Genomic DNA, 21,929 nt, shown 5'->3' on the forward strand with positions numbered 1-21,929 from the left:
TAAAGCTAACTAAGATACCCACCTCAGGGATTTCTGTGTCCCACAAAGCCGCAGTAGCCCAGCCCTGGAAAGGCCAGCAAGCAGGCTAAACACTTCCACCCCTGGAAATGTAAAGGAATGGAGAGTCTTTGGCTAATCTCAAAGGTCGTGGGTAGGAGATAGTGTGCACTGAACCTCTGTATCTTACTCCTAGACTTCAGAATGTAATACAGTGTCTGTGATGCTGTTTACTTTCTTGAATCTCATGAGCTCTGGACACATGTGCCATGCTCCTCCTTTGCTGGGACTAGCACCAAGTGGCAGACTTAATCAGTGGATCATTACCGTCTTCATGGCCTGGTCATTCACTCATATTATTCCTTCTGTATTCTTGTTTTAGAAAATCACTAAGTCAAGAGAAAGCCACTGGGACAGGTAACCTCTTCAGTATCACCCTAGAGACAGATTGGCTTTGATTGTGGCAGCCTTGAATCTAAATGTTCATTACCTGGCAGTTTTATCAGGCAATTACCTGAGAGTCAGTCTCTAGCACATGCATCAGGAAAGGTTTTGTGAAAATCGAGTTTCCTTGCTGCCCAGTGGCATCCAGACCAGATTCTTTGTTACTATCAGGTTTCCCTCCTCCTCTTCTTCCTCCTCTTCCTCCTCTTCCTCTTCCTCCTTTTCGTCCTCCTCCTCTTCTTCTTTTTCCTCCTCCTCCTCTTCTTCCTCTCATTCCTTTACCTCTTCTTCCTCCTTTTTTCTTCTCCTCCTCCTCCTTCTTTTCATTTATCTATTTACTCATTCACTTTACATCCCAATCACAGCCCCACTCCCTCCTCTCCTTCCAGTCCCACCCTTAAAAAACACTGCCCCCCATTTCTCCCTTCTCAGAGAAGGGGAAACCTCCCTTGGTACCACCCCACCTTGGGACAGTCAGTCCTAGCAGGACTAAGCACATCTTCTCCTACTGAAGCCCAGCCAAGCAGTCCGTTTAGGGGAAGGGGATCCAGTGGCAGGGAACAGAGTCAGAGACAACCCCCCCTCCACTTGCTAGGGGACCCACATGAAGACCAAGCTGCACGTCTGCTCCAAATGTGTAAGTTGCCTAGGTCCAGCCCCAGCATGTTCTTTGGTTGGTAGTTCAGTCTCTGAACCTCCATGGGTCCAGGTTAGTTGATTCTGTAGGTCTTCTTCTGTTGTCCTTGATGCCTCTGGCTCACTCAATTCTATCCTCCACTCTTCCACAAAACTCCTCGATCTCTGCTTGATGTTTGTCTGTGGGTCTCTATCTGATTCCATCTGCTGCTGGATGAAGCCTCTCGGGAGACAGTTATGGGAGATTCCTGTTTGCAAGCACAGCCGAGTATCAATAATAGTGTAGGTGTTGGGTCTCTCACATGGGATGGGTCTCAAGTCTGGCCAGTCATTGGTTGGCTGTTCCCTCAGTCTCTGCTCCATCTTTATCACTGTACACCTTGTAGGTGGGACAGATTTGGGGTTGAAGGTTTTGTGGGTAGGTTGATGTCCTCCTCCCTCCACTGGAAGTCCTGAAAGTCCTACAGGAAGTAGCTACTTCAGTTTCTGCTGTTAGGAATCTCAGCTAGGGTCACTCCCATAGACCCCCCAGATCCTCCCCATCCCAGGCCTCCAGATAGTCCCAGAGATGCCTCCTCACTGATTTCTGTTCTCACTCCCAGCCCTCTCCCACACTCCTTCCCCACACCTCATCCCCATCCCCATTCTCCCCCTCACCTCCTCTCTTACCCAGCTCTCTCGCTTCAGCCATAGGTATCTCTTCTTTATAACTCTTGTGTCCTCTTCCTTGTCACCAATTTCTAGCTAAAATTGGAATATTGATTTCCAATAACATTCCCTACCTCTGGATAAGAAGGCCATAGAAAGGTGCTTTTGTCTTTGTGGATTTGGCTGTGTACAGGGATCGGGGCAGGTGGCAAACATTGTTCAGTCTCTTGGTTGGAGCTGTGGTATTGTGTGCTTGATACCTCAGTGTGGGCTTGGCGAGGACATTGGTGCTCTGGAGAACCAGAGCTGCACATCCAGAAGTAGCTGCAGAGAGTCCTCTGGCAACTCACCCTGGTCTCTCTGCCTCCTCAGGAATACACTTAGTAGAGGTGTGGTAGGGAAAGGTCTCTGTGGGTTTTTCCCCCTTTGGGTACTTAATCCCAGCACCATGTTCTATAGAGTGAAATGGAGGTATTAGAATTTCTGAAATAAATGGGCTTCACATTTATTTAGTCTTGGACAATGATTCCAATTCAAGGGTGTCAGGATTTGACTAAAGAAACATAGGACATACTCCAGTCGTAAAAGCAGGATGTCAGAAACTAGGGGTTTCACTTACTTACTCTTCTGATTGTTCAAGCTTCTGAGTCCCTGATTTTTGAGTACTTCCCCCAGACTTTACTCTCTGAAGTCTGTTTTTTATTGTTCAGCCACTATTACCTAAAAGCTCTTCGTCTGTCTTATGTCTAGTCTTTTGTTTACATAGCTGAATGTAGTGTAGGGAAAAGGGTGGCCCAGAGAACCCATGCTGGTCTCAGAGCACAGGCATTTGAAAGCCAGTGAGTGACAGCCTTAACATTGTGAAGAGTGAAGTGCTTGCTTTATTGGCCTGGATCCCTTTGGAGTACCTGAGCTACCCAGCCTTGAGACAGATCACAGAACGCTTCCAGAATAAACAAATGGGAAGGGTAAGAAGCATTGGAGTGGAGAGAAAGCCCAAGTCAGCACATCCCATTCTCAACTGTCAGTATCAGCAGCATTTTCAAGAGCCAAGACATGGCACATAAAGAAACAGCCCTTGACAGTCTTAAGCTTCCCTTCGAGTAAGGAGGATGGACTCAAGCTGACTTATTCTATTCTTATCATTCCTCAAAGAATCTTAGCCATGATCCAGGTAAAACAGATGTCTCATTGTAGGTGGAGGTTGTTGGTAAATAGTGGTGAAACAGGTAGACCCAGTCTTCACCTTTCCACAACTCCCACTTGCTGATGCTCAAGACGCCCAAACCATGAGAGTATATAACCCTAGAAACGCACAGGGTGTGGGATTCTCACCAGGAACCCGAGTCTCCCAGTCCCCATCATAGAGAGGACTTGGCTGGTGAGGGGCACTTGGCTGTATTGCCAATGCTATTTTATTTGCTTGCCTGACCCTTACTTTTCACTTAGTTTGGAAACTTTCAACTCCATCCCCTACTTACCTACCTACCTACCTACCTACCTACCTACCTACCTACCTACCTCCTTCCTTCCCTCACTCCTTCCTTCCCTTGCTCCCCTCCCTCCCTGAAACTAGGGCTTGAACCTAGTACCTGAAGCATGCTGAGCAGGCACTCTGCTGCTGAGTCCTACCCCTCCCACCCCACACAATTTCTTTCACTTTCCCAGTCCCCAGCCCTGCGTGCTTCTTCATGCTTTCTTCCATTCACCTTGAGTGATTGCATTTCATTAGCCTTTTAGCTGTGTAAGGCTGAACACAGACTTTATTGCCCACTGGATCAATTTTGTTAGATCAGCTGAATAGGAAACTCTAGAACATACAGGATTGGTTTTCTCAAGGCACCCTTTGGATCTATACTTAGTTTTGTTCAATACGAGGGAATTTCAACCTCTTAAAAAGATAAAAAGAAACTATTTAGAACTTGATTGAAGACACCAATGTTTGCACTGTGATGTCTCGGGCAGCTTTTTTCTATGATTTGTACTTAGAAAAGTAGGTTGTGTCTTTAAGCTGTAGCTTTTTCTATGCTGCTTCATAACCAGATTGACTGCAGGACAGCCAGGTTTTTCGTTTGAAAGGAGATGGGAAATATTTGATAGAACACGGCTAGTCCTTCTGCTTGCTGTTCACATGTGAACTGACCCAGTTTCTAAAAGTGTCGTCTGTTCTCCGAGCTATTTCCTATTAACAACGGTCATTGACTGGCGTATAGATATGCACAAGTGCATGTGTTTTATTGGCAGAGAGGATGGTGGGTTTATTTTTCATCTGTGATCTTTGTATGTTTTTTAATTCTATACTATCTTGAAGTCACTTCTACCCAGAATATACTGCTTATTATAACATGACCAAAAAGAATTTTTACACCCTTGCGTCTGGCTAGATAAACTATCTCTTAGGTTGACATCAGAACTGAAAGAATTAATCAAAAAACATATAGTACACTTGTAACTACTAAACAGCTGTATGTTATTCCTAATGGTAGTTAGAGAGGATTTACAAACCTGGGACAGAGAGACATTTCAGTGGTTAAAGTGCTTGTTGTACAAGCATGAAAATCTCAGTTTGAACCCCAAACCCATGAGAAAAGCTGGGCATGGCAGTGCTTGACGGTACACACCTGGACCCCCAGCTGCAGACAGCAGAGATAGGAGCACCCAGGGGTTGGGGCTTGCTTGTCAGCCATTCTAGCCCATAGGTGAACTACAGGCTCAGTAAAATGCCCTGTCTCAAAAACTAAGGTGGAAAACACTTGAAGAAGACACTAAAGCCACATGTGCATGTATGGATGCATGGGCAGGGGCATCCATGAATACACATGACTTAACTATTCCTACCCAACACACACACACACACACACACACACACAGAGAGAGAGAGAGAGAGAGAGAGAGAGAGAGAGAGAGAGAGAGAGAGAGAGAGAGAGATTAAAACAGAAGATTTAAACCGTTGTTGGACATCAGTGGGAGGAGTGGCTCTTGATCCTGTGGGGGTTTGATGCCCCAGTGTAGGGGAATGTTTTCTTTAAAAAAAAAAAAAAGCCTTCAAAGACATTGTGTAGCAATTACCAAAATTGCTTTTCAACCCTGTGTTAACAATCTATCATCCTTGACTCCCTGAGTGAGAGTAAAGAACTATGTCCCTAATATTTCCCTCAAAGAAGCTTTAGTCTGGCTTGGCTGTAGAATGGCACATGCAGATGACATAAGAACACCTGGGGGAGGACAAGGAGAGACAGGACAGTTAGTGTAGTGGGTACTGTGTGGTCAGATTCTAAGGTATCAGGGACTATGGCACCTGGAAGCTGCCTTATTTAAGTAGCTGATCAAGCATCTTTGTCTGCTGGTTAGGACCTCGTGCCCATTTCCTGTGTGCCGAGGTTAATAATAATGTGACATTTTGTGACATTAGGCATCTCTGTAAGGCACAGGGACAAACTTTCCAGTTATGTGGCAGGTTGGATCAATACATGTATTAAGTAAGAAACAGCATGTATAGCATTTCTACTGTAAAGGTCAGAAATCCATTAGCCACGGCTTCTGGTAATTCAACTATTTTGCATGATTTTTTTCATTCACTTTTTAGTCAATTAGATATTGAATTTTTATGCCTTTGGAGCCACTGTTGCCTGGACATTGTGTTCCTATGGTGATGCCTGTGTGGACTCACCCTGCAAAGCTGGGTGCTTGGATTCCTCCTTGTAGTATTGCTAAGATGTGTTACTCCTGAGGCTGGCGTGCCATTTTCTTTGGAATCTGTGATGGCAGTGACATCACCTTCCTTCCTGATTCATGAAAAACAAAACAAAGCAAAACAAAAACAAAAAACAAGGATAACATGATGTTCATGGAATAGCAGTGTTTGTGAGTTAAGAATTTCAAAAACACAGTTGTAAACTCATTTTTATAGCAATGGAAAGTGTCAGTATGAGAATGGAAATACAGCGTTGTGGTTGGTGTCCTGCCCTCGGCAGATGTATTTTTCTCCAGTAGACAAAGACCTCGGACTTAGAGCTGGAAGGGGCTCTGGTGGACCATTGAGAGTATGAGGACTTCATTAAATCTCACTAGATGCAGCTGCTGAGAAAAGTGATGCACAGTCGGTGAATGGAAGACGCCTTACGGTGTACTGCTGGGGTTGGTCTTGTGTGCTGTGTGTTCAGATGCTGAGTTCTGTGCTCCACGGTCAGCTTACAGACTGGACATGGCATTGTATTGACCAATGTGCTGTAAAGAATGCTCCCCAATAACCTCTGATTGGATAATAAAAGGCTAGAGCCTGTGATAGGGCAGGAGAGAGAGGAAAGCGGAGCTTAGGATAGATTATGGGTCTCAGGTAGAGACCATGAGGAGAGAAACCGTGGGGGAAGAGGGAGGTTGCCATGAGGAGGACGGACCATGAGCATGTGACCCAGAGAAAAATCGTCCTGAGGACACATGTGGCACCTGTGGTTGAGATGTAGGTTAGAATAGCTCAGAGCCTGCCCAGTTTAGACTTACAGCTTGTTACTAAAGACACCAGGCTTCTGTGTCTTTTATTCAGGAGCTATACCAGTTAGAGTGGGGCAGAACCTCTTCTCATAAAATTACTTCAGTAGTGTACCACTGTCCGCTTGTGAGCGTCTTTCAAAGGAAAAAGCAGCATGTCTACTGAAGTAGTCAGAGACATTTTACTCTTGTTTTTGTTTAATATCTGACAAATCAAAAGCCCTGGAACTGTGCCACAATTTTATTCCAAATTTTACTTAAAGTAATTTAAAAGCTCTGTAAAGAACCAATACCACAATCCAAGACACAGATCCTTATTCGGGTTTTGGGGACGGGGTTGGGAATGGGAGTCTTAACTTTGTTCATTTGGCTTATGGTCAGCTGACTTCTCAAAACCATTGTTTCTCTGCCCAGGAGGTTGTACGTCAGAATCCTGAAGATGATGCAGCTGAGCTCAGACTTCTCTCTGCCCACTGGTTTCTCTGTTTTTTGAGAGGCAGTAGGGAAAGGCACTAAGGTCTAGTACATGGCACTGCTGTCACTCACCAGCTATATCCAAGTACCAACTAGATTGCTCATTGGTCCTAGCCCTTAGTAAATGCTCAAAATTAGTTATTTCAAAGAACATCCTTGTCCCTGAGGTTTCAGAGCAGGCCCCTCCAGATATGAGTGCCTAGACCTACATTATCCAAAATGACAGCTGCTAACCATATAAGCTATTTAAATTTCATTTAAATTGCATGCAATTTTAAAAACAGTGCTCACTTTCACTAGTCATTTCTTGGTTTAGGCTTTTACTGTTTCAAGGGCGATAAGAAGCTGGACTGTGAGAGGCAGCATTTGCTCTCCTCATCCTCCGTGCCTTCCTTGCCTTCCTTGCCGTCCCGAGCACTGAGCGCTCAATAGACATGTGTGCCTGCCCTGTTGAGTAGCATGGGTGGCTGCAGTCATGGCAGAGAGTTCTACTGGACAGGGAACTTTGCTGAGTTTCCTGGCCCTAATGGGGTTCTTGCTTGTGTTTACAATGCAGCTGTCTGCTTCAAGCAGTGAGGGTTCTGAAACAAGAAGGACCTTCAGGAGCTGCTTCACACTGTGACATGCCTGATCCCTTGTGCCCGTCCCTGCAGCATGAACAAGGTAAAGGATGTTTTGAATATGCTTTTGAATTTTCTTGTATTATGATTTTCTTAGGCATATGTGTCTGTTCATGGCTCAAAGAGGTTGTTTTCCTGCCATTAAAGTTTCAGAGGTTGGGTAGTCGTATGATGCCTACAAGCCATCTATCAGCCAGGGTGCAGGAGCTATTGGCCAATCCATGATTTATGGTCCTCTAGAGTACCCCTTGCATTTCCAGAGGTGTTTGATATATGAAAGGTTGAATGTATGTGTGACTGTGTTGACATGAATATTGAAGAATTAGACTGTGGGGCCAGACTTCCTGAAATGATTATCAGTTCTACCAGACCTTGGGCAAATGACCTAACCTCTTGATGCGTCTTTTTTTCTCCCATGTATAAAATGCTAATAATAGTGGATGAAATGTGCTAGTCCATGCCACTTGCCTTGTATAGTGCCCATCCACACTTCAGACCTCTTAGAAACATTTGCTGCTATGTTGATGTGGGACAATATTAGCCCACAAACATAGCTGCAAGAGAGTCTAGCAAGTATGTGCAACATTTCCATGTGCTCTCTGATTGATTTGCTGAGCAATGAATGATTGATTACCTGATGGGCATGTTACTGATAAGTGATGAATAGGGTTTAGATTGAGCTGCTAGCATTGGCTATTTCAGGTTTGTTTGTTTGTTTGTTTGTTTGTTTGTTTTTGAGTATTCTAATGACGTGTGTACCAGACACTCTGGGGGCACAGAAGAAATATCCAGATCTGTGACTCTCTTAGGTTTCTATTGCTGTGATAAAACACTATGACCAAAAGCAACTTGAGGAGAAGAATGTTTATTTGGCTTATAGGTTATGGTCTATCATCAGGGGAAGCCAAGGCAGGAACTGAACCGAAGACTATGGAAGAATCCTGTTTACTGGCTTGCTTCCATGGCTTGCTTAGCTTGCTCACTTATACAACCCAGAACCACCTGCTCAGGCACTTACTGCAATGGGCTGGACACTCCCACATCAACCATTAATCAAGAAAATGCCCTACAAATTAGCCTATAGGCAATGTGATGGAGGCGTTTTTTCAACTGAGGTTCTTCGTCTCAGGCAACTCTAGCTTGTGTCAAGTAAATTGATCAAACCAAACCAAACCAGAGTAGTGACCTAGGAATGAGAGTACAGAGGAGGTAAAATTCTGAGTTGGAACCTGGATTGTAAATGATACTTTCCTGAGCAGAGAGTATAGCCCTGTAGGTAAGAGGAAAGGCCTGTGTTTGGGCACAAAGGCATATGAGAAGGTCTGGGATGCTCAGAAACAGCAGGTGTTTGGCATAACTGGAGCAGAGTCATCTCTCTGTGACATTTGGCAGTGTGACAAGGGAACTCTGTAGTAAGTGACTGTCTTCTGCATTTTAGGATTTTTAGTAGTATTCCCTTTCCCTCATTCTAGGCATGACAATAAAAATCATCCCCTGGTGTTTATTTCCTATTGTCCCTTGGCAGAAATCACCACTGGTTGAAAGTTATAGCCGTGATGGGCCAGTGGCCATGTGTGAGCTCAGTGGTGGAGGGAAGGCTAGCTTTTGGGGCCACAAACCAATGTGAAACAAAAGAGAGGTTTAAAGAAAAACAGATACATCATGACATAATCTATGGGTTGTGATAGAGATGTACAATTCTTAGATGTGTTTTTGGTCTTGATGACAGAAAGGCCATTTAACCTGCTGAGTTCCCAACCTAAAAACACCCTCTGGTGATTTTTCTCAGGTCATTCTTTTTGCCTTTTTTAGGGTAGAAGGAGCTAAGGTACTTCAGGGTTTATACCTATCTGGAGGGGGGGGGGACCAGAAAAGCAGAATAAAACAACTACAACAGAACCAAGCAATTATGTTGAAGAATTTTACATTTGGCCGAGCTGAGCCAACCTTCTGTTAGATGCCCAGTTGCAACTCTTTGGGGTAGACAGAGTTTCTGCACCACAGTCGTGGCTGGAGACAGAAGTCTATCATCACAAACCTTGGCTTCTCTTATTTTGGAGTTACTATTCTGGAAAGTCAAGACAGAGCTTGGGAAACTTCCATGCTCAGTTTGTACCATCAGCCAGCTCCAAGTTGCCTCCAGGGCATCTTAGCAACTGATGTCATGGTCTTGCTCTTAGTACACACTTAAGAAGCAGACTCTTGGGAACCAGTAGGTGTGCCTACGCTTGGGAAGTTATGTTCTGCCCTCGTGGCCCAGGGAGTGCTTTATTTTATATCATTTTAATTGGAAGTGGTGATTAAGCTGGGTGTGTCATCTCCATTGGTCAGCATTTTTTTTTATGGCTTTCTTGGCATAAGACAAAGAATAGGCCTTTCTTTGGAGGAAGAAACAACTGTTCTCAATACAATAAAACTAGAGTCATTTCATTAGTGAGGTGTGTAACCGAATGTTGGAAGTGTGGTCATGGGTGTGGCTGGTGTAGATTTGTTCCTAGAAAGCTGGGAGACATTTGAACTGTACCTTTTCATTAGACACACTCCCCAATACTCTCCTCCTTCCTAAACATCAGCCAGGGCCATTTCAGTTAGAGAGAGGTCAGGGCAGAAGGTAGCCACCATGTTTTAGGATTCCGAGAGGACACAACAAAGGTAGCCATGGTGTTCGAGGGTTCGTATTCCTTTGAGGCACCAGCGCGATGCTGGTGATAGATTTCACTGTGGCCTGTCAGAGCTAATGTTTCTAGAAAACAGGAATGGCTTCATGGAACAAAGAGATTGCTCGATTATTTAATCATGGGTTACCCTGATAGCCAGTAACAAGAAGGGCTTTTATTTCTCAGTTTTTCCCCCTTCTTACTCAGGCTGAATATGAGGGTGTAGCTGTGGCCATTCTTAATACCTCTTTGCATTAGTGAAGGCAGAAGGAAGAATGAACAAGTATTCCTAAGTACCAGGCTCACAGTGGATGAACTGCCATTTCCTGAGGCTGGTATGCATGGTTTACGTCCATCGGATGTGCATTCTAAGTTTATCTCATCCGGATTCACCTCCCTAACATTGTGAGTAGGTTTAGTGGCTGTGCAATCTGAATCTTATGCGTTAAACAAATTGCAAGATGCATATTTTCCATACCCCACCCCTACTGCTTAGACTGGAAGGCCATCTTTCCAACTTTGACTTTCTAGTCTTTATGATGGTTGACAGATTTCACAATTGGAATTCAGCTTTTTAATTTTATAAAAAAGCCTCTACTTTCTGGAATCATTCTTACTGGCATTTATAAATATATACTGCATCTAACATTATACACTTATGTTAGTTGCAAGAGTGAATGTTTAGGGTTTATTTATATTCTGTGTATACTATTATGCCATAAAGAAGGAATTTTAGTTTGCAACAAAACAAACAAACAAAAAACAACCAGAGAAAAATGCAGGGAAAATTGAAGTCCTCAGAGGAAAGTAGTGCAGGGGGGTGCCAGTCACTCCAGGCCTTGGAGGGGGTGGGGGCATCACAAATCACATCCTCAGTTGGGATCTGCTCCTGAGAGCTCCTTCTGCAGCATGCTTAGGCTGGTGACCTGTACTGTCATACATAGTTGTCACTTTGATGAAGATATGTCACAGGGATCCTTCTTTGAGTTTATCAGTACATTTCATCTGATTGGAAAACAGCGGCTTTTTTGATGTCACACAAAATGACCCTCTCCCTTTGTCCACTCCACCAGTGTGATGCAGCCTTCTTCCAGACCCTTGTCATGTTCCAGTAAGGCCAGATCTGCTGTGATGGCTTTGTAAGAGTTCAGTGCACTATAGCATGCAGAGGGGTTTAGAGGTGCCTCTGGTCTCTATTGTACATAGATGTTGTTGCTGGATGAATTAACTCCTCTGTCCCCAAGTTCTTCTCTGACTGTTGTTAGCTCCCCAGTCTTCTGTACAAGCAATAGAAGCAGCTTCACACTGACTCTCAGACCAATATCTCTACAGGCAACTAAAAAGTAAACAAAATTGACCCCATTTCTGCCTTCATTTACAGTCCTTACTTTGCACATACCGTGAAGCAGTGAAGTCCAGAATTCCTTCCCCTGGTTTATCCAGCCAGCCCTTGGTGTAGACATGGCCCCAGTGTATCAATTGTAATGCTTTATTGACCGTCAGCTCCCCTAGCAAGCATCAGATCCTCACACATGCTGAGCACTCTGTGCTGTGCTTGCAGTAGATCAATCAGGAAAAAAGCACAGGGTGTCTGAACTTCAGTCTACCAACAGCAAAAAGAGCTATCCCATCCAGGGCCTTAAACATGAAGCTGATGCTAAATGCTTTTCCAGTTTAACTTCTTCCACTAAAGGAGCAAGTTAACAAGCTACCGGGTGCAGAGCCAGGGATGGGGCAATAATAAAGCTGGCAGCTGTCTTCCTGCCCCTTTCAGGACAGCCCTAGTGCCTTCTACCAAATGCCCAGTCTACATTCATTCAGCATAGGCTGACAGTCATTTTTCTGAAGGCAGTGGCTAATCATTCCTGGGTCAGAAATTAAAGGACTAATAGCTTTTAAAAAACTGATGATGTGAAAGAAAAGCTCAGTAAACATTAAGTGACCTTGAAATAGGAAGCCATTCTTAATTTCTGGTGCAGAAATTAAAAACAGGAATGCTTATCTATGTAAAACCTCATATTTTCTACACATCAAAAGACATTATGAACTTGTTTAAAAGATGTGCTGAGGTGTGTGTTTGTGTGTATACAAATGAGTGTGTGTGTGTGTGTGTGTGTCTGTCTGTCTGTCTGTCTGTCTTGTCTGTCTGTCTGTCAGTGCTAGGATCCTTGTATAGGTTGGGCCAGGTCTTAATGCATTCTGCCTCAGTCCCTGTAAGTTCCTATGTGCTTTAGTCCTTTGCATCTAGAAGACAGCTGTCTTTCCTTAGAGTTATCACCCCTGGCTCTTACTCTTTTTCGTTCTCTTTCCTTATCCACAGAGATCCCTGAGCTTTGAAGGGAATAGGTTGATGAAGACATACTATTTAGGACTAAGTGTTCCAAAGTCCCTGGTTCTCTGCCCATTGTACAGTTCTGCATCTCTGTGCTAATTCCCATCACTGCAAGAAGCTTCTCTGATGAGGACTGAGCAAGGCAGTGATCTCTATTCGTATAACAGAATATCACTTGAAGTCATTTTATTGCCATGTTATTTTAGCAGAATAACAGTATTATTTTATGCCCATGATCTATCTAGTCTCAGGTTCTTGGCCACTTTAACAGTGTTAGATACGGGTTCCATCTCATTGAGTGGGCCTTAAATCCAATTTTAAAAGTGGTTGGTTACTTCCATAACATTTGTGCCAATATTACACCAGTGTATCTTGTAGGCAGATCATTGTTATAGGTCACCAGGTTTGTAGCTGGGATATTTTGATGATTAATTTTCTTTTTTGGTAGTATGCAGAGTACCTTCCAGTACTGTGAACACTAGTCAGTAGAGGTGAAGCCTCTATAGAGTTAAGTACCAACTTGCCTTTTCCATGTTTGATGACATAAAAAGTGTTGTCCTCAGCAACAGGACCTTATCACCAGGTTGTGGACCGTTAACCATTAGCCTTGGCAGTAATAGCCTTTGGCGTTTGGAGTGGGGGCAGGAGTAGGGGCAGGGCTTCTGTAGGACTCCTTTAGGCAATGACTTGTGGAGCTGTAGCTCGTTTCTGGCATGGTAGGTTTAACTTGGTGGCATAAGATGTGAAAGTTGTGAACGTTTGTGAAAAGACATATTGTAAAATATTAACTGTATCTAGATAATATTTGGCATTAAATTGCCGTGCAGATGACTCTAGAATATGTACATTTTAGAGAAGTGTTTCCTAAGTTTGTAGAATTGGTTCTCCTTGTTTGGTCCTTTCCTTTTTTTTTCTGTGGAGCCAGAAGTGTATAGTACTTGTGTATCCTTGGCTTATCCTTGGCTGTGTGGGTCTCTGAATCTCAGAGAGCCCAGGTGGAATGGTCATTGCTGCTTTGTCTGAGAGGCAGTCTGTAGGGCTTGGGGTAGATACTGAAAGCCTGAGCTAGTCGAGCCTCATGTGAGTGAATGTGATTATGTGGCTCAAGGAGACCTCCAACCCTGAGGCACCATGCAGTGTCACACGGACCCAAGAAAGCCACAGTGAGAGGCTTTTCTGTGCCTGACTTAATAGTGTCCAAACCTGCCAGAGAAAATGAAAGCCAATCCTGATAGGCAGGAGGCACAGTACAGTCTCAGAGTAGAAAAGTAGCTGGAGAAAAGGAGGACAGCGTATTGCTGTGATGTTATTAATGAGAGGGCTCATAGTGGACTGTGGTAGATTTTTGAGAAGTGTCTTTGGGTCTCACTTGAAGGCAAGAGGCCACGACTGCTTTATTCAGATAAGTGCTTCGTTCAGAGGCATTATCATGGCTCATTTGGGACTCTTGTTTGTCTGTCCGTCTTGAAGATTTAAAGAGGAGTGTCTAGAGATTTCCTCATTAGAAGCAGGCTTTGCCACCCCAGTACTGACCCGTTGTTCTGTGCCAATCTCACATGGTACTTGAATGCTGACTGGGTAGCTTCTCCTCTGTACCCCATATTTAACTGAGTCCGTGTACCCCCAGCTGTGTGCAGAGGCCCTTTGGAAGCTTGCTGTGTTCTGTGGCCTCTTTTGTCAGGCTGGTGGCTACTGGATTTGTAACAAAGGCCAGTGATCATGGCCTTTGTAAATCAGAGGACTGCTTCTGTCTCCCATCCCATCTGCAGTCAGACCCTTCTCTTCTCAATTACTAAGTGGTAATGGATAGAATTAGGTTAGGTCCTGTTTAGTTTATAGGTGATTGGGAACATGGTTGTTTAGTTGCTTGGTTATTATGTAGTTGTCCATCTTTAGAATATTGACTCGTTTGTCTGACTGTACCAGCAGTATGGTCTCTAACAGTGGGAGCGTTTATACGAAAGGAAGTGCCTAACAAAGAGATTGCTTCCAGTGCAGTATTTTAATCTCAGTACCTAGTGCTTTAGACCTGTTCTTTCCTCTCCCTTTCTAGGCATCGGGGCCTTTCAGTGTGTGGCCATTAGCCATCTTTCTTTCTGTATCTGTTGTCCTAAGATTGCTTATTTCAGTTAGATGTTCTCCCAGAACTCTGCTTTGGGGCATGTGTATATCATTGACTTCGTTTTTTAAAAACCTTGTATTGTGTGGTAAGATAAATACGTGGAGTGTACTAGATGGAGATGCCTAGTTAGAATACATAAACCGCATGTGGTAAAACTCCTTCAGTGTTTAGAAGACATTAATAAACAAATGTATGTGACAGTGTCAGCGCATAAATGAGTACACTTAGATGAGATGAATACAGAGGAGGCCTCTGTACCCCTCTGGATTCTTTATCAGGGTTTCTTTTCTTTCTTTCAAGTGCAATAGCTTTGTAACTTCTTCCTACTTAAATACAGAAGCATTATCTTGAGAGTCTAGGTTCAATTAGGCAGAAATCTAAGCAATTAATTAAAAGATCCAACCTAGCCAGGGAGGGAAGGTGTCAACACATGTCATAGTGGTCAGGAACACCGGTTAATTAGAGCAGGGGGAAATTGTGGTAAATTATGGAGAAAAAGAAGTGCTGGGCAAAACTCGCAGTGTATGCCTCCGTTATTCTTAAACCTAACCCATAAACAATTTGTTGTGACAGCCCTGGGCTGAGATGATGGCATTTTGGATGAGGTCTGATGACGGCTAAAAATAGGCATGTGTCCTGAGGAAAAAAGAATATTTAACATTTGAAATTCTGTGAGAGACTGATGCTGTTTCATTGTAGTAATTCCCCTAAAGGCACATTAGTGATGCTGCTAACTACAGACTTTAATAGGCTTTAATAATGTGTATTTTAGAGGCCTGATACACAACGGGATAATGTATAAAACATTCATTATGGAAAATTGCTACCTTTTTATTTAATGAGAAAGCCGCCGAAACAAAACTGCCGGGCTGCCATAGCACCAGGTTCCTGGGCAGGAGGGGGCTGGATAGTGGTTGCCACCTACATTTCCTGGGTGCTAGGCAAGAGGCTATCATCTGTACTTGCCCATTTCAAGGATGAAAGCAGGGCTTCAAAAAACATTCTTATTTTGGATAAACCCTTGTTCAAATCGTTGTTCCACCTGTCATTGCCTAAACAACTTGTGGAAGTGAAATGAACCTCCATGGAGTGAGTGTCTCACAGGTTGCAGGGGTAAGACATATGTTGGCGTGGAAAGGCCACGCTTGCTGGGCACTTCCATTATGACAACCTTCAGCTGTTTCCTTTTGTAGTTCTTATTTCTGTGCTTGATTGTTGTGGGGAAGTAGGAAGGGGGCAAGAGAAAAGAGCACAATTGAAAACCCTTGATGCATACACAGCACCAAGGCAAGCCTTGTGTTGGATTTTAGGGTGATTTTAATGTACAGCAGCTGAGAGTCGTGCTGCCAAGGATCTAGAAGAGCTCAGAGCAGATGTTTGGAGAAGAGTGGGCATTTATCTTTCTTAATGAGATAACATCGTTAGAATGTCAACGTGCAAAGAGTCAATACTTAAAATGGACTAGCTCTACCTGTTAATGGCTCACGATTGTTACTCCGAAGCCTAGCATCCTCTGGACCACCAATTCTGTCTTATCTGATATCAGAGCCACTGGCCTTGGTCTCTCAGAATAGATCCACACCTTGGGGATCCCCACAGAATCAGAGAGAGGGACTAGTTGGTTAATGAGGAGAAATCTAGCTTGTTTTATAAGCTGCCCACTCGACAATCCGGTCTCTCAAAAAGGAACAAGGCCTTCTCTTTTGCCTTTCACTGGAAATGGCTGCACATCCCAACTCCCCCACCCTCCATCCACACTCCTGGCTCTCTGTCTGCTTCTGGTGCAATGTCAGAAACACTAATCATGTCAGACTGTGACACTGACAGGCCTGACATTCACAACAAAGACAGAAGGGAGAGAGAGAAGAGAGATCATGAGGGGGATGGGAGAGAAAACAGCAGGGGATTTTTTTAAAAAAACACATAAAACCCACAGCTGCAGAATCACCAACATTCTGGACAGAACATACCCAAAAGAAATCAAGGAAGGTACAAGGTGAATTCTCATGGAGGTGTGTATCGGGTCACACAGATTTTGAGTTACTATTTTCTGTCCTTCAGATTTCAGTTCATAGCCTGTATTATAATTACCGTGGCTGATTTTCTTCCCTTCACTTACAAAAGGAAGTATTTACATTTCTTTCCCAGTCTTTACCCAGTTGTTGTCTGTAATGTAGCAGAGACAGAGGAGCCTTGTAGTGGGAAGTGTAAGCTCTCTGGGTTTTTCCATTTTCTTACCAGATTCTGAGGTTTAATATGGATGATAATCACCTCAGGAAAGAAGTCTCTGCTGAGGGGTGTTTTCCGGCTCTGACAAAGCTAAGTGGGGAGCATCAGTGTCACCCTCAGGGGTCTCCCAGTGCTTGCTGGTGTGGGTATGCAAGAGGTGCTGAGGCTACTGCTCCCTGGCTGCTGGGAGTGGGCTTCTCTGCCCTCAAGCATCTCTGTGTTTGGAATCATGCTAGTAAAGGGGCTGCGGTCTTTGCTTTGCAGCAGTCATGACCTGGAAGCCTGCTGCTGAGTGTGTTTAATCCAGATGCTGTGATCTAAATTGAGCTCTGAGCTCAGGCAGAACCAGCCCTGGTTTTCTATAAACAGAGAATCCAGCTGCCAACACAGCTTTTGAGGGATTTCTGAACCAATAACTCTTAACCAGGGTGTCTGTCCCTCGCTCCGTTCTTTATGAGAGAGAGACTAGTAAGGAAAGCATGTATATATTCACGTAGTTATCTTGTTAAAAAGAATGTGCACGTTTGTCTATACTTAAAGACTAATATGCAGTGACTTCTTTTCAGATTGCTTTAAAGTAATGTGACAGCAACCACATTCTCGTCCTTAGCATACAGTCCTTTCATATTGGGGCCACTAGGAAGAAATACTCCGTAATATGGAATAAAAAGGCTTGCTTACAGTTCTTGAGGAAATTGTGCTTCTACAAGCAGAAGAGAATGAATTTGTGGCCTACTGAGAATTTGGGGAAATCATGACAAAATGTCTTTCCTGCAAAGTTAAATTTTCTTTGGAGTTCACTTTGCTCTGAGGTGTCACACTGATGGCACTTGCCGAGTTCTCCGATGTGGTTCTCTCTGCTTTCATTTACATGCAGTTAAAGGACTTTAAATTGTATATAGGGTAATGTTTGCTGTGATAACGAATAGCTCTAAATTTGGATGACCTGACACAATAGAAGCTTCCTTTCTGGCTCAGTACCATGGAGGTACTTGATCAGCAGTGTGCTTTTGTTCTGAAGTGATGGAATTCTGCGCCAGGCTCTTTCCATCTTCTCTTTTACCATCTGTATTAGTCTGCTCAGGCCTTGGCAGCAGAGCACCCCAGGCTGGGAGGCTTGAACAGAACTATGTCCAGCAGGGCTGACATCAAGGCTGAGCTGTGGGCAGGGTTGTTTACTTCTGTGGGTTGTGAACCTGGGGTATAGTCTGGACTTCTTTCTCTGCTGTAGTCGATTTGATCTGCAATTCCTCTTTCCTGTGTTTGTGCCTGGGTTCAACTATTTTCCCCACACCTCCTATCTTTTAGACAAGATCTCACCATGTAGTTCTGGCTGGCCTGGAACTTGCTGTATAGATCATGCTGGCCTTGAATTCACAAAGTTCTCCCTGCTTCTATCCCCTGAGTACTGTAGTGACAGGAGAGTGCCAACACACCAGGCCCCAAATTTCTCTTCTATGAGAATAATGATCATAGTGGATTAAGAGCCTTCTCTGTTCCAGTATGCATTAATCTTAACTAATTTATCTGATGGCAGTCCCATTCTCAAAGAAGTCACACTGTGCCTTACTATTTAATATATGAATTTGGAGGAGAAAGGGGGGGTAAATTTAACCCATGACACCATCACCGGTTGAGGCATGCCATTATCTTCATCTGGATGATAGACAGAAAAGAACAGGAAGAAGGAACCTTCGATTCTTAATCCTGAGAGGTCAAAGCACAGCAAATCTTTTCTTCTCATTCCTTGGTCAGAGCTGAGATCACCCAGATCGACCCAAACGCAAGGCAGCCTGGGAAATGTAGTGTATTCCCTGGCTGAACGGCGGTTATACTAGATGACTACAGTTACATACCCATGCAGTCAGGCTGCCTCATCTTTCTAGGAAAATATGTCTGTGCTGTCTTTGCTCCTGCGCACACCCTCAAAGAGGTGCTCATACCTTACAGTGTTGTAAGGGTATGAGCATCTCCAAGCTTGGGATTCCATTAGGTGTAGACCCAATGATGACTCCAGGCATCAGGATGCAAAGCAGTATGTACATTTGTTTATGGTTTTGCTCCTTTAGAGTCTGACATATTCTCAAGGAAATTTCATCCACACCACTAATGGAAATTTTCTCTCCTTACGAAACTTGTAAAATTCAAATTAATGAAGTTTTATTCTTTGCTAAAATTTCAGCTTGTAAACTGATTTCTTATAGCACAGTAACTTTTAAATTTCACATTCAATTATTACTGACAGCTGATATATGTCCAAGAGGGAAAGAAGGATATTGTGACTACAGATTAAAGTTATGTAATGTGCTGTGCTTATCTTGAATGGCTAGACTTTAGTATTTAATTACAAGAGCTCTGTCTCTCCTGTCAGGTTAGTCATTGTTTTGAAAGTGGAATGTGGGCTTTATCCATGACTAAGTAATTGCTTTGTATCTTCCTTTTCCATTATAATAACAAGTCATGAATTCTCCACATCTCTTTAGACTTGCCTATTGAATAGGACTTATTCTAAATAAATAAATAAATAAATAAATAAATAAAAAGTAAAGACAGGAAAATTTTTTACTGAAAAATTTTGGCTTCTAAAAGTAATTTACTTTTGAAATATTTCCCATGAAGAAAGGGAATGTAGACACTACAGAATGTAGACACTAATGCAAACCCATGCCGTTTAAGATTTTAGTCATGAGCCTTCATGTCAAGATACCACTATCTTGGTATTTTATTGTCCTGTTAAAAAAACAACTTTAATCCAATGACTTGTAACCCATCCTTTGGTTAAAAAAAAAAAGGTCTCGATTATGGAGAACAGTCTAGAACTTGGTCTTCATAGATGATTGATAACAGCATTTTAAGACTTGCAAAATGGGCGATTACTCTTGCTCTTCAGATGAGGGGTCTCTGATGTAACAAGCTTTATATCCCAAGTCTATATAAAGTAAATCCAATATTTGAATCCAAGCCCCCAAACAGTTAACACTTCTTTTCTGCCGTGCCAACTCCAAAAAATGTTTGTCTGATTGAACTTAAAATATATTTGCTAGTGTAAGGTTCCAGGACACTTCAGTCCTTGAAAGACCAATCCACCCACCTATGAGCCAATTGATAGAATAGTTGGAAAAGTTTCGTTTAGTCATGAGGTGGGTTTCTAGGGTGGCTGCTTGCCAAGTTTTCGGTAGACTGTTACTAAGTGCATGGATAGTCACTGATTCAGAATACTTGTTAAGTGTCCAGGACATAACTCAGTTACAGCTCTTGAGAATTCTGGGTAGAGTTCTCTAAAACAGGGACACACTAGTTCCTTTTCTGGAAGTGCCCGAGTTAAATAGATCTTTAAAATTTTCTAAGACAAACATAGGCAAGGCAGCCTGATCCATGGGTGGATCCTGGACTGAGGGCAAGTTAAAGAAAACCTACTGTCTTTCCAGTGAGGAACTCGGCTAGAACCAGAGCATAGAAAGTGCATTCTTTTCCAGATAGTCACCTTTCACCCTCCCTAGCAGCATGATAAGCCTGGCTTCTGATTGCCAATTTATTGCTGGGTGTCGCTGTCTTTCGGTTTCAACCAGGTTACTCTGCTCATGGTTTCTGCTGAGTGGCTGTGGGCAAGTCATATCCTGTGTTGGAAACGTGATGTCTCCAAATGGAAAATGAGACAGTGGCTTTAGATCAGAGTTCTTCGCCCAGTGTTTAAAATGCCAAGATGCAAAGAAGCATTTGCTGATAGTAGGTATTTGAAAAGAGAAGGGTTTATAGATCATATCAGATTATCCATACAACAAATTCTATATACAAAGAATTCAACAAGGCAGATCATCCCTGAAGTCTATAGGACTCCAGTGTTCTGCCTGTCTATACACTGGGTCTTACTTTTCTCTTGCTGCGATGAAACACACGCAATTTACAGAAAAGAGAGATTAGAGGGAGCTTAGAGTTTCAGAGGGTGAGCCCATGACCATCACACTTGGGAGCATGGCAGCAGGCAGGCATAGTGCCAGAGCGGCAGCCGAGAGAGAGCTCACGTGTCATTCACAAGCACACAGCAGAGAGAGAAAGAGACCATGCAATAGATGTGGGCATTTGAAACTTTAGAGTGTGCCCCCAGTGATACACCTCTTCAAAGGCCACACCCCAATCCTTTCCAAACAGTTTCACCAATGGGGTTGGGGGAGGGGAAGGCAAAGACATTTAAATATATGAGCAAATGGGAGCCATTCTCATTTAGTTCACTCTACTCTATTGAGCACAGAGTTTCCTACTCAGTATATGAGGAAAGAGTAGTCTTTTCTCTGCAGTGACTTGTAACAGCTGCTTAGAGTGCTTTTAGTGTAGCTCTCTCTCTGCTTCCTTTTTCCCTAAAACGAGAGTTCCCTATAGTTAATGTGTAATAAATGTTTGTGAAGAATAATAAGTCAGTTAGAAGGGAGTCACATTTGGGTGATGAACGGACAAGCTTTCAGACCTGAAGGCTTTTTGTAGTTATGTGCAATGGTGGTAAAGGGTCATGTAAAGAAAGCAATTACTTAGGGATCACAGCCACTGGAAGGTTAGTGCTTCATGTGAACAGCATTTCCTCCCCTGCAGTAGTCAAGGCCTCAGTGTGAGGTGATGTGCCTTAGTTGTTGTCCCAGTCTCTCCTACAATGTGGCATGCACGCTGTCCCACTCGAGAGCCTTCTCTCACGTCCTACCTCAGCAGTCCAGCCAACCTGAAGCAAGCGCTCAGTTGCTCAGTGAATGAACATATTGGAGGATGAAGAAAGGTACTCTGGCGTGTCCCTCCCCCTTTGATAGGGAACAATAAGAATTAAGTGGCACCCATTTCCGGTGTTCAGCTTGACTCTAAGGAGCCCATTCGTGCATTCACTTTACTGAGACATTCTACTGTTCTCTAGAAAGTTACAGTCCTAACTAAAACAGAGACAGAATCCTTTGCCTGCTTAGATACACCATTAAGAAAAGTGGACTTGAACTATATTAATATCTCTAAAAATTTTATTTGTTTTTTTTTCCTGTTGGCACTGTTTTAAATTTTTTGCTTTCATCTCCTTTATGTAGATTCTACCTGTGTGTTCTATGGCTGTTTATCTTTTCAACTTCTGCTTAAAATTTTAGCATCTTGGCTTAGTTTCCCCAGGAAAGAGTAAAAAGAAAACCAAGTAGACCACAGTGACATCATTCATGCCTGGAGTCTCCACAAACAATCACCATCAGTCACTCTGGAGGCCAGACCCACAGTTCAAAGGCACACAAGTGAAATGTTTGGTGTTGACCTGTAGAAAT

The 21,929-nt window shown here is 43.3% G+C and overlaps 1 protein-coding gene across 5 annotated transcripts in view; it reads left to right on the top strand.

Annotated features, from left to right (window-relative positions):
• The window catches only part of Bach2 (BTB domain and CNC homolog 2), a 335,112-nt gene that overhangs the window by 80,282 nt on the left and 232,901 nt on the right, over positions 1–21,929 (top strand). For all 5 annotated transcript variants that reach the window (XM_028780742.1, XM_028780725.1, XM_028780734.1 and 2 more), the window contains exon 2: positions 7,244–7,350. The gene's annotated coding sequence lies outside the window, so the exon portion shown is untranslated. The remainder of the gene's footprint in view (positions 1–7,243; positions 7,351–21,929) is intronic.

This window comes from Grammomys surdaster, unplaced genomic scaffold (genome assembly GCF_004785775.1).
Source record: "Grammomys surdaster isolate TR1022 unplaced genomic scaffold, NIH_TR_1.0 97, whole genome shotgun sequence".
NCBI classification, from domain to species: domain Eukaryota; kingdom Metazoa; phylum Chordata; class Mammalia; order Rodentia; family Muridae; genus Grammomys; species Grammomys surdaster.